This window comes from Sorex fumeus, unplaced genomic scaffold (genome assembly GCF_029834395.1).
Source record: "Sorex fumeus unplaced genomic scaffold, SorFum_2.1 ptg000037l, whole genome shotgun sequence".
Taxonomy (NCBI): Eukaryota; Metazoa; Chordata; class Mammalia; order Eulipotyphla; family Soricidae; genus Sorex; species Sorex fumeus.
The window spans coordinates 14,030,330-14,039,326 of NW_026606094.1; the positions used below are offsets into that span (position 1 = coordinate 14,030,330).

Genomic DNA, 8,997 nt, shown 5'->3' on the forward strand with positions numbered 1-8,997 from the left:
AGGATAACCCCTGAGCACCATCAGGTTTGACCCCCACTTTCCCCCAAACACCCCAGAAATATAAACTTAAAAATCATAATATCTTTCTTTTAAGCCAGTATCAGCCTCATATATTTTTTGCTGTTACCATAAAGGCAAGAGATATTGAAAATTAGGGTGAATGACTTTCTCACAAAAATCAAGTTCCAAGAAATAAGTTGTTGGTTCTTTGTTTAGGAAAGTCTAGTGTCTTGTCATTTACTATTGATTGATGAGTCCAAAAGACAGTAGCCCGAGACTGGGTTTAGAGAGAATTGCAGCACAGTCGCAAAGACCAGGTGGAAAGCACATAAAGCTGCCTGGTATAATTAGCTCAATGATGAGGATGTGAAGACATTCCACTAGGTGGAAAATTTAAGTTTGTAGCATACGTATCCTCTATACAGTGATATTTTCACAGCGGTCTGAAGACTCACGGTTTTTGAGTTGAGGGGATTGGTGCAGAGAGTCAAAACACAAGAGCTTGAGCATTTGCTTTGGAGCTGAAACAGTTTTCCCTTCCAGCTGACAACATAGGCAGAGCCCTGAGTTTTGTTCCAGGCGCTTCTTTGTTCTCCTATTTGAATATACATCTGCTAGCTGACAGCTTGGGAATTCGAGTATTTACTTCTCTCGCCTGCCAAAAACCAGACCTTTCTGCTAGACCCAGGACTAAAGTGATTGCCAAAGTAGCCAATTAGTCTTATCTCTTTTTCCAAAGAGACACCAGCTATATTTCCACATAAAAAGGAACAAATTCTCAGGAAGACAAATCAAGTGGGTAACTTGGATGGTGAGAGGTGATTAGCTGAGGTGGGGGTAGCAGGTAGGGAGGGTGCCTTACAATTTGCAGTAAGTAAGTCAAAGAGCTAAGGACATTAAATTTTCCTAGAATAGTAAACTCATTGAGACTGACACAAATTTACACTTGAATTTCTATGCTCAATCTAACCACTAATGTTAGTTTACACCTCCACTACTATTCTAGATTAGCTTTCTGAAAAGTAACTCCAGAAGTCAACATCTTGCATAGTCCTAAAAGGATATCAAAGATGTTAAAAACTTCAAAGCATTAAGCAAAACTATATATTCTAATCCTGATTTGAGACTAGCATAGATGGTTGATATTGTTGTCTATAGTTCTGAAAGAGTAAAAATTTTTAAATAATTTATATGAGAATTTGTGTGTCATCCTTGCGCAGGGGCCATGCTAAACTTCTCTGTATCGTTCCAATTTTAGTATAGAAGGGGCTGGAGCAATAGTACAGTGGGTAGGGCATTTGCCTTGCACATGGCTGACCCAGATTCGATTTTCAGCATCCCATATGGTCCCCTGAGCACCGCCAGGAGTAATTCCTGAGTGCAAAGACAGGAGTAACCCCTGTGCATCACCGGGTATGATCCAAAACGAAAAAATAAATAAATAAAATAATTTATGTGAGAATATACACTAATGCCTAATAGATTCCCATGTTCTCTTATATGATTTGGGCCAGTGCTTGCCCACAACTCTTTTGTGTATCATTGGAAAATGAATGAGATATAGTTTGGTGTGAATAGTTTCTAGGTAATTAAACTTGTTCCTAGATTTTAAACTCCCCAGTTCTTAAGTCTGAGTCCCCTGAACTATTATGAAAATTAGTTTTTAAATAATAAAAAAATGAGAGAATGTTAGAGAAAAAAGAGTAAAATAATATGATATTAAACTGACCAGACAGTTGTATTAATATATTCAAACTCAAGTAGTGTTGTAGGAAGAAAAGATTCTTAGGTCTGAGAGGCAGCCGGATTCTAGAAACAGAATAAAAAGTTTTATGATGATGATGATGATATACTGATGTCAATTTTTAAAAAATGTGTACAAATATAGTGAAGGGTAATGGTCTGGTTCTTTGTATAATTATAGAATTTGAAAAAAGTTTGCACACATTTAGACTATAGTCAGCTAGCAAGGAAATTATCTCCCAGAACTATGCTGAAGGCAAATGAGATTATCAAGGACAACAACCTATTGTCTTTATTATAATGTCGCCTTTCTGAAAGGAAGTGCATTTAAAAGCCTCATTTTCACACTGAATTTCATTTTATCTTGCTGGAATCCTGAATGGAGATAAAAGAGAAAAAAAGTTAATATGGTTTCAGGCTTTATATAAATGTTCCTTTTTCTAGGTGAGAGATGACTATGCTGGAAGGAAAATAGATTGTTTTTAGGTAGAGAAACTTAATGAATTCATTTCTCATTGGGTAATGCCTGTTTCCATTGGAAAGAAAATGGGTCTTAGAAGATAGATCAGTAAATTCCCTAACACACAACAGTGACTCTGGTATTATCCTTGTTACTCACCCAAGTGCAAAAGCAGGTGAGTGATAAAAATATTCATTGACTAAACCATTTACTAAAATAAAATTTAAAAAATATGAAGACCTGATCTCATGAAAATTAGGGTGACAAGGAAAAAGGAAAACTAATGGGTGGGGGGAGAAATCTGTTGGATATAGGCTATATTGGGCCATAGCAGATATTGCTGGCAATTCAGACCCATATAGTATTAAGGATTCAAAACCTAAATGCATACATACTTCATACAACCAATTTATTGGACCAATGTATGACCCTTAAAGTCTCCCATGAACATGATAACTTTGACAGTGAGAAGTTCAGTGTACCTGGTGTTTCTATCAATGTCCACTCTTGTATGAGCCTAACCAAAGAAAACCATGAAGACAGGACCTCATCTTTTCTTGCAAGCCAGAATTTAAAGATGGAAATGTGTACTCCTTGAGACACTTATAAATGACTTAGATGTTTTTAGACCAATCTAATTTTAAATCTCTGGCTTTGTTTGAAAGTGAATGATCAGTAGAAAATGAGTTCTTGAAAAACTTTGCTGTGGTACAAGTCAAATAAATGCCATATAATGAATCATCTAGGAGAAAGCCAGATTTGTGTGATGTTAGAAATTTTAATACTCTAATTGTGATTACCTAATATATTCGAATACCAAGTTTACCTTGAGAATTCGCTCCAATCACAACAAGGAAGTACTGATCATTGTATAACTGAAACCCAAGCACAAAATTTGTAAGCCTATAACTGTACCTCATGGTGTTTCACTAATAAAAAAAGAAAAAAAAAACAAGGAAGTACCTCAACCGCAAACACCCCTGATTCACAAATGTGGTCATACTCATATTTATTTGTTGGTTCATGTTGAAAGTTTTCCTAGAGCAAAACTGTTTTATTTTTTCTATTTTCAAAGCAGAATGCTACCTAATATGTCATCTTGCTCACTCTGCCTTTGAAAGCCTCATTTCTATCCTCTGAACTTTACAGAAAAGCCTTCAGGAAGAAAAAAAAAAAGACCTTCAGGAAAGAAAATTACCAAATTCTGGAGAAACCTTATTTTGAAAAAAACAAATCTCTGTGGACTAATTTTTTTTAATCCAGTATAACATTGATGACAATCAGAATAGACAACTAAGACAGAATCATAATTCTCCTACAGGTATCTTGTTCTTTCTAAGCTTCTAAACTTCAGGGAGGTATGCTAAAATAGTCTGTTTTTTTACCTTACATAGTCATACTTAGATTTTGTTAGGGAAAAAGATATTGTTACTGGATTGAATCTATGACTTTGTCTGCATTCATCAAGGTGTAGTGTTCCAGCCAGATGGTTCAGGTGAGACCAGATTAATCTATTTTAACTAAAGATGCCATTTTGGAATAAGCATGACAATTTCAAAATAGTATAGTTTCACCACCAATAACAAGAAAAATTATACCTGGAGTTGAAAACCATATGGCCTCCTCGCTGGCAAGCTTGCATTAAAGAAAACCCCTAAGAATTTTTTTGTGTGTTTTTTAGTACATGTGTCCAAAGTTATTTTTCAGTGGGAAAAAAAATCTTCTAAATTTTACTCTTATGAGTTGGCATGAGGAAATAAGACTTAGCACTCAACTGAAAATAGCGCCCTCACTGCAGCTGTCATGCTGCCACTAACAGCTCAGGACCAGTGAATTCTGTAGAATGAGACTCTACCTATCAGAAAGTTTTTTTCATATGCCTGGATCCATTCTTTCATTTATCCATGTCAAAGATAATTTTCACTTGTTTCTACTAGAATATATTCTGCAAATGTGAATGTATCCTTTGAGAAGCTGATAATTTCAGAACAGTTACTAAGATCTTTCTCTCAAATAAGCATTCCTGTGGGCATGCAATATAAGGAAAAGAGCTCTCAGAATATTTTAGTTTTGTTGTATTCCAGCAGGTATGGAATGTATCTATGATAAGAAACTAGGATGAATCTCAAAGTCCCCTAAATCAGAAATCTGTGAGTTATGTGAGAGCCCATACTTGCTCTGTCTGACCTTCAGGCATCACCATTGCACATACCTTCAATCAACCACCAACTCCTATTTACTCTATTACCCAGGTAATACCCAAGTCCATTTCTTTATTTCTGTTCCCACTATCATTGACTTGGTCAAGGTCAGTTGTTCTCAACTCTGACTTCCTAATGGAATCATCTAATGTGCCTTGAAAGTACCAATGCTCAGGCCATATTCCAGATCAATTAAAACGCAATCTCTATACTTTGGATACAGGCATTATATATTTCAAAGAGCTACCCATATAATTTCAATAAATAGTCAATTATCCATTAGTCATCGAGTACTTAATAAATAATTTAATACCACTAACCTCAGCTTTCATTTTATCCCTCTGTACTTGACCCTTATAGTAACTTCTTAATTCTATCTTGGTTCTTTATTAGTTCATTCTCTTCATAACTACTGAAAGATGTTCACAAAATGCAAAATCTCATCATGTTACTTAGTAGCTTGAAAACCTTGTGTGGTTCTTTACTGCTTAGAGGCTTAGAGGGGTAGAATCCCCCAATACCTGAGTGTGGTAGTTGTTTGGGAAAGATAAATTCATACTTGGAGATATCATATTGAATTCAAATTCTACTTCTAGCCAAGATACCTAACCTGGAGAAATTGTAGAGAGGTGAAGGTTCATGCTTGCATAGAGCCTATCCTGATTCAATACCTGGCTCAACATAGTCCCCTGAGCATCAGAGCTCTGAAGCCATCAAACACCAGTAGGGTGGCACAGATGTTCACTGACGGCATCTCAAGGTTCATGCAGCATGCATCCTTAGACTTTCTCATTGAACCTATAGCACAGTTGATTGAGAATTGGCAAGAGAGGCCTCCAGATCTCCTGGGCACTGCTTGAGAGCTCCTTCTTCTCCCCCTCTCCACCCTGCCACACAAACACACACAAATACTCAACAAGATACATGATCTAATCAAATCACCTCATCTAGATGGACTTCAGTTTCTTCAATTGTAAACTTTCACAGTGCTACTTACATAGTATTGATTAGATTAAAAACAGTTGTAGTGATAGAGTACTGTAATAATCCCCTGGCTGCTATTACTTTGATTTTTTTTATCCTCCTATTTCCCACTGAACTCCAACCTAACAAATCTGCTATACACTCGTCAATTCCTTCATGACTGCATTATTGTGCAAGTATGGTTCTCTCTGGTAAAAATATCATATTTCACCTCCCTGGCCAAATCTAGTTACCACCAACTCCAGTTCCAGATACTGCTTCTTGAAGACTTCCTTAACCACATACAGCTTTGGAAACCTCTTTCATCTATGTAACTCCTATATACTGAGATTAAATGCTTCTCTATCTTTATATCACATTATGAGCCTCTTCAATACTGAGATTTCCTTATGACTTTATATCTTCAGTAACAAGTATAGTGAAAAGCACTTTCTAGATTGATGAATATGTTTCTGGCTTGACTACACAGCTTAAAAATTCCAATATATTAAAGAGATTGGAATATAAGGTCAAGTACTGACAAGCTATCTACCGTTAACCTTTGAAAGAAATATAGTACTGTACTGTGTAACAATCATCTTTTTTTTCCATAAAGAGATTCTGGCACTATTTATGAGAGAATATTTACTGGAAAGATGATAGTTAATATCTACATAGTTAAAATTTACAAGATCTTCAAATTAGAATGATTTTGTCTTAGTCCACTATTAGTTAGATATGTGATGATAAACTCATAATTAAGCCTCCCTCAAACTGTACCACACACATATAGATGTATATATATGTATATCCATATATGTGTATACACACATGTGTACACACAATGGAGTACTATGAAGCTCTAAGAAAGAACAAAATTATTCCGTTTGTCTCAGCATGGATAGAACTAGAGGGTATACTGAGTGCAATTGTCCAAAGGAAAGGGATGCAGAATGATCTCTCATATAAGGGACTTAAAGATACAGAGCAAGGTGGCAACAAAGCACCAAACACAAGGAAATGGGAAAACTTATCCACACAATTGTATTGGTGAGATGGGCTGAAAAAAGGGGCATTGAAGTCCTTGAGTGAGGGACATGAGTACACTGGTATAGAGTTGAAATTATGAAGTCATAAGAAACCATTATTATTATTATTATTATAACCCACAGATTCTCTATAAATTTTAAAAAATAAAGCAAGTAACTCTCATCCACTTTTGAGGGAAATGTTGTCTGGTTCAAACCCAGACTCATACAAAACAGTATGGAAGGTTCTCTGTAAACTTAAAATTGGGTTACTAAACAATGCAGCAATTCCACTTTTGGGTATCTAACTCCAGGACAGAAAATATTCATTGAATAGGATTTGTACATGCCATTATTCATTGCAACACCCAGTGGAATACCTTAGATTTTTAATCATCCCAGTTGTCCAGAAACAGATCAGTGTATCCTGAAGATGTGATACATAGACACAATAGAATACTATGCCGTAAGAAATGATGAAATCCTGCAGTTTACTGCGACATGGACAGAACCAGAAGATAGGTTAAATGAAGTAAGCTGAAGGAGAAGGACAAACACAGGGTGATATCACTTATGTGTGGTGTTTAGATTAAGTGGATGAAGAATTGCAGTGGTTTAAAGGAGGGCTGCCTAGAACCTGTGGTTCTAGATCATAGAGAGAAGAAGGAAAGGAATAGATTGAAGGGGAGAGGGAGAAGAGAAAAATGAGAAACAGTGGGGGCATGGGTCAAAGTGATTTAGGTACATGGGTGATTTGGCTAAATATCCAAACCACAGAGTTAACAACACTGAAATCACAAGACCCAAACTTTAATAACCAAATTAAAAATGTGCCTGTCAAAATAGGGGCCTGGGTCTGAAGTGAGAGACAGGGTTAGGAGAGGGAATCTGGGAATACTAGTAGAGGAGAGGTGCTGACGGTCGAATCAGTGATGGAAAACTGTATGTCAAAAAAAAAAACTATGAAAAACTTGGTAACTCATAGTGCTTTAATAAAATACACTGTAGCACTGTAGCACTGTCATCCTGTTGTCCATCAATTTGCTCTAGCGGGCACCAGTAACATCTCCATTGTGAGACTTACTGTTTTTGGCATATCGAATATGCCACAGGGAGCTTGCCAGGCTCTGCTGTGCGGGTGAGATACTCGGTCTCTTGCCAGGCTCTCCAAGAGAGATGGAGGAATCGAACCCAAATCAGTCACATGAAAGGCAAATGCCCTACCCACTGTGCTATCGCTCTAGCCCGATTAAAAAAAAATACAATTTTGAAAAAATAAAGCAAGTAAGTCCCAACATTAAAAAATAATAATAAAATCTTACTCTTCACATGAAAAAACAACCTCTCTAAAACTAAAATTTCTCTTCTATAAAAAGGGAAATTATACCTACTTTGTAGTGTTGCTATAAGGAGTGATATAATATAATATACATGAAGAATATGATATGGTGAATCTTAATTAAATTGGAAGTTGCCATTATTATTGTAATTATAAATAAGGAATGCTTCATCAGTTTTCATTTCTAATTTTTGTTGTTTTTTATGCTAAAGCTGATTTAATTTTCTTAACTAGATTATTTAATAAAAAGTGAATAATTAATATAAATACACCAAGCCTACATGTGGGAAGCTACTATGCTAAATGTTCAAAGTTACTTAATTTAGAATTTTTTGGTAAAAATCACCTGAACTTATTTCAATACAGCTAAAAGCATGACTTGTGGGGAGTTGGGACTCTACTCCCACAACTGATGCTTGCTTCTATTTTCTGCCTTCTGGGAGACATCTTGTCCCATCTTGGTGGTTACTATGGTGATCGCATATTTTTTTCAAGAGATAAGGAAGTGGTTCTATTAAATTGCTGCTACTAATATTTCTGAATTGTCTTCTAGGTGAAAATGGTAGCTTATCTCTATTTATAGAGACATTGTGTAACATTTTGTATAATTCAGTTCTCTATTTTGCACTCATTTGTTCTAAATTTCAGACACAAATAAATTTGTGATTGGTTTTGGCGACTTCTGTTTTCTCCCTTTCGAAAGAAAATACACCTGAAGTTTAGATGATATAACCTAATATGATGATGAAGTATATAATAAACAATTGCATTATTTACTTCTACTTGTTTGAGTTATGTTTTGGAAACAGTAATTATCAGAATCTCTTGGAAAATTAAAGGCACATATGGAGACACTAGATATATTGTATCAGGATCTCTGGAAATAGGGCTTCAGGATAGGCTTTCTTTTTAAACCTTTTCAGATAACGCTGATGATCACCCAGGGTTAGGAAAAATTCCCTATGCTTCTGAGCATACAGTTTTTATACCATAGATATGAATTTACTGAGTTGATCTTCTATGCAAAACAGGATAGCTAGTTCTGAATTTAGCTAGTCAACTGTTCTTGGTTCTCACATCCATTTATGGTATTATGTTATTAATTACTTGGATTTATTGGAAAGCACTCAGATAGGTTATAAGATCTTCAATTTGGATCTAGCTAACACTTACTCAATGTTACCTTGTGCAAAGACCATGACAGGAATGTGGAATAGGAATAGAAATAAAAAGGTAAGTGCTGTTTACCCTTAAAGAGCTACT

General features: G+C 35.7%; 1 non-coding gene across 1 annotated transcript; it reads right to left on the reverse strand.

Moving 5' to 3' along the window:
• Positions 1-1,170: 1,170 nt before the first annotated feature.
• On the reverse strand, positions 1,171-1,280 carry LOC130027838 (U6 spliceosomal RNA). The gene has a single exon (XR_008793065.1). It is a non-coding gene; the product is annotated as a U6 spliceosomal RNA (small nuclear RNA).
• Between the last annotated feature and the right edge of the window lie 7,717 nt (positions 1,281-8,997).